The following is a 4,993-nucleotide window of genomic DNA, read 5'->3' as shown; positions in this document are numbered from 1 at the left end:
CGTCGTTTCTTTTTGATTCATTTAACTCGGATTCAAAGAGAATAAAACAAACTGTGTTCTTAAATCTATTGCAAAGTCCACTAGCTCAGTGGCAAAAACCCCTACCATTAAACCCGAGTGCAAGAGTTCGAGTCGATGGAACCCCATCTTTTTAATAAAAAAAGTTAATGTAAAACGCGTCGTTTCATTAATTTGTCTTTAACTCGGATTCGAAGAATAAAAGAAATTGTGTTCGTATATCCATCGCAAAGTCCACTAGCTCAGTGGCAAAAACCCCTACCATTAAACCCGAGGACACGAGTTCGAGCCGTTGGAAACACATATTTTTAATTACACAGCTATATAAACGACGTCGTTTGTCTTTAATCAGACAAAGTGATGAAACGACGTCGTATACTTTAACACCCAAAGTTAACGTCCGCTTAATTAACAGTTAACTCGGTTAACGGTGTGTTTATATGGTCAGTCAATCGTAAGTTTCTTAATAAACCCGAAAAGTCAATAAAAGTTCAGGATTTTATTGGCTAGCCCATATGTCCAGGTTTGTTTTGGCAATATCCGCAAAGTTCAGTGTTTTTTTGGCCGATTTCTCTTTAAGAATTATATAAATTAACAAGAATCTTAATAAAACTTTGTTCTTAACGATTTGTTAACATTAAATTTTGAGAGTTTTAGACCAATATTTCATTTGTCTAAGCCTAATATTGTATATAATATGGCTTTCCTAGGATGTATGTTTTATGAAGTTGTAACCGATGATGGTGCGCTTAATACAACTACTACATCGCAAAGCCGATCTAACGTTCAATTTAAACTGAAATACAATAGAAAAAAGAAACCGGTTGAAACAACAAAAGAACTTAGAAGCTCCAAAGGTCGAGTTATTGCTTGACTGTGGCCATGTCCCCTTATGTGCTTTCATTCTCCGATAAAATTCTGGACAATCTCGGCTGTTAAGACCAATAAGAAATCGCATAAAAAAAGAAGTTGGATCAGAATCAATTGTGAAAAGACAACACATCTTGATGAAAAGAGCCTTTGCATTCTTGACACTGGGTCTGCAGCCTCCAAAAGAGCTCTTCTAGGTCTGACACTAAGTTTACACAAAAGTCTTTTTCAGAAATGTTAGTGACGAGGGATTAAAAAAAAAAGTCCATAGAAAATGGTATAACTCGACTTCTCTTCCCTTGAAACGTGCACACAGAGTTCCATTGCTGGATGGAGTTAAAAGCACCCACATGTTGAATCATATAAGCTAAGATTATAGGAACAAAGGAATCAAACAATATGAAAATTTGAAAACATAAAATCTAGTATAATTTGCAGGATCCTAATCTATATTCCTTAAAAAGGAGCATGAACAATAATACATATTACATATAGGGAAGTAAGGGCAAAGTACCTGATCAAAACTTAGCAGCCAACACAGCTTAGCTGTTTCAAGGAGCTAGTAGCGACTGATATTGACCTCGTGCATGTGACTTCCATGGAGCAGTTCCTTTCTGCCATTCTTTAAGACTGGCTCAAACCTTCGAAGAAGCGGCTGAAAATTAAACAACATATGTTTTAACCTCCAAGCACCAGAATAACGAGTATAGAAAATATAAACGGATATAGAAAGACGCCACTTCCAAGTTCCAACTGATCACCTTGCTAATCTGATTCTCCATGTAGTAATTTTGGTCTATAGGGATGTTATTCTCAAGCACGTAAATCGGATCTTCTGACTATTCATAAGCCTAGTTGGCAATGGCTTAGCATCAAAATGATATTTAAAGCACGGTATAAGAGAAATGATTTGTGCATATTATGAAGAAGATAAAGTAACGTTGATGATATGTAAGTTACCTTGCCACCTTTAATTAGTAGATTGTATAATAACATAAGGTACCATCATGGCAACGTACACATCATGAATCTTTTTTTTTTTGTTCCTTATCAGATCTGGTTTTGTTGAGATGGCAATTACCAGATTTTATCTTTTAATTTCATGTTAGGAAATACGCAGTCAAATTTTGCGGTAAGCCAGAATTTATGTGAGCGGGAAAAGAGCACACACAAAAAATTGTTAACGGAGTTCGGCCAATGTCTTCGGACCTGCTACGGATCTTTTATTATTAACCCGGAAAATTTTACAAGCTCACAACTCACAGCCCGATCTCAAATACACTCAAAAACTACTCGTAATTTTTTTAAAAAAAATTTTGTGAGAAATTTTGTTTTTCTCTCTTCTTCTCTTTCTTTGTTCTCTCTGCGTTTTTCTTGTTTTGGGATGATTCTGAACAATGAGAGACATCATGTATTTATAGGAGAATTTACGAGAGGTTGGTGAGAAGTAGTTGTTGACAAAACAACTCTAGCCATTCTTTTTGATTTTGGCTTCACCATGTCTCCACGTAACAACTCTTTCACCGTCCATCACCGTCAACATTTAACATGTGATCTTTAACAATCTCCCACTTGAAGACTGATTTCGATCTGTCTTCACACCTTTATCAATGTAGCAGGTCTTCTCAGCTTGTTACTCCAACAAGCCAATTGAGGTTGCACACAACCTCAGCTTATCATATGGCACAACTTTCGTTAGCATGTCTGCCGAATTCTTGCTTCTTGGGATCTTCTCAAGCACCAGCATTTCATCTTCCAACGCCGATCTGATGAAATGATACCGACGATGTATGTGCTTCGTCCGAGCATGGTAAACCGGATTCTTTGCCAAATCGATGGCACTTTTGCTATCACAGTGTAACACACTTTTCCCTTGGTCATGGCCTAGCTCTTCTAGAAAAGATTGTAGCCATATCATCTCTTTTGTTGCCTCTGTTACCGCAACATACTCAGTTTCACAGCTTGATAGAGATACAATTTTCTGCAACTTTGAAACTCAACAAATTGCAGTACCGCCAAAAGTGTAGACATACCCGGTTGTGCTCGTGCTGTCAACGTCACCTCTATTGTCAGAGTCAACATATCCCTGCAATCCCGTCTTAGACTTCGTGAAACATAGCGATAAACTTGGATTTCCTTTTAGATATCTGAAAATCCACTTAACGGCTTCCCAATGTTCCTTCCCTGGATTGCTCATAAATCTGCTAACGACTCCCACTGCATGTGCAATGTCTGGCCTTAGGCTGCCTATAGCAGAAGCATATGGAACTTTATCCATACATGCCATCTCGTCTTCTGTCTTTGGAGACTGTTCTCTGGATAACCGAAAATGACTTGCCAGGGGAGTACTAACTGGCTTCGCGTCATTCATGTAAAACCTCTTGAGGACTTTCTTCACATACTCCTCTTGTAAACTTAAGAACTTCCTTGCTTCTACTGATTCTCATCCCTAGAATCTGTCTTGCTTCTCCAAGGTCTTTCATCGCAAACTATTCTAAGAGTTTCGTCTTCAAGCTATTGATCTCGTGCAAGTCTGGTCCTACTATAAGCATGTCATCGACATATAGGAGCAATATCAAGTAGGACACTTCAAGCTTCTTAAAGTAACAACAGTGGTCAGCTTCACACCTCAAGAAACCAACGCCTTTAATAAAGTTGTCGAACTGTTTATACCACTGTCTTGGAGCTTGTTTTAAGCCGTACAAACTTCTTTTTAGCTTGCAAACTAGGCTTTCCTTCCCATTGATTTCAAAGCCTTCGGGTTGCTTCATATAAATTTCCTCATCCAAATCACCCAAAGAAATACAGTCTTCATAACCATTTGCTGAAGATGCAGATCTTCTTGTTCTACCAGCCCAAGAATCATTCTGATGGTTACCATCTTGACTACATGAGAGAAGATTTCAGTGTAGTCAACGCCTTCTTTTTGTTGGAATCCCTTCACAACAAGCCTCGCTTTATAGCGCTTACTCCCGTTAGGTTCTTCTACCCACTTGTTATGCAATGCCTTTTTCTCCTTAGGCAAATCTGCTAACTCTCACGTGTGATTGGATAACAATGAGTCCATCTCGTCGTTCATTGCAAGCTCCCACTTGATCGACTCATCAACTTGCATAGCTTCCTCATAACATTCAGGCTCGCCTCTGTTTGTGAATAGAATGTAGTTGAGCGATGGAGAAAATCTTACTGGCTTTCTGATGATTCTGCTTGACCGTCGTAACTCTGTGACTGGTGTATATGTGACCACTTCAGAATCATCTCTTTCTTCAGCTTCACCACTCTCGTCTTGAGAGATTTCTTCTTCTGCTGTTGCGGTATCCTGTGGCAACTCCGGTGTCAGGATATCTTCTAAGTCAACAGCTCCAGGCTCTTTCCTCTCCGAGCCTTCTCTTAGCTTATCTTTGTACAAAACTTCTTTGTTGAACACAACATTCTTGCTGCGGATGATCTTTCAATTTTCATCATCCCAAAACCGGTAACCAAACTTCGCGTTACCATAGAACACTTCGTAGACTTCGAGTCAAGTTTACTTCTTGCAGCATCGTCAATGTGAACATAAGCTAAGCAACCAAACACCTTTAGATAAGAAAGGTTTACTTTCTTTCCGCTCCAAACTTCTTCAGGGATCTTAAATCCCAACGGTACAGACGGTCCTCTGTTTATTAAGAAGGCTACAATATTAATTGCATCTGCCCAAAACGTCTTTCGCAATCCACAGTGCAATCTCATGCTCCTTGCACGCTCATTCAAGGTTCGGTTCATCCTTTCCGCCATTCCATTCTGTTGAGGCGTTCCAGGAATAGTCTTCTCCATCTTGATCTCATTATCAGCGCAATATTTCTTGAACTCGTCGCTGATGTACTTTCCACCATTATCAGACCTTAAACACTTCAACTTGAGATTCGTCTCAATCTCAACCATGGCTTTCCATATTTTAAAAACCGAAAACACTTCATGCTTGTTCTTCATGAAGTAAACCCACACATTTCTTGTGGAGTCATCGATACAGATCACATAGTAGTATGAACCTACCAGCGATGCAACATGAGCGGATCCCCACACGTCAGTGTGCACCAGCTCTAACTTCTCAGATTTTGGCTCTCTT

The sequence above is a fragment of the Brassica oleracea genome, chromosome C9 (assembly GCF_000695525.1).
Source record: "Brassica oleracea var. oleracea cultivar TO1000 chromosome C9, BOL, whole genome shotgun sequence".
Lineage (NCBI taxonomy): Eukaryota > Viridiplantae > Streptophyta > Magnoliopsida > Brassicales > Brassicaceae > Brassica > Brassica oleracea.
This window is presented reverse-complemented; position numbering follows the sequence as displayed.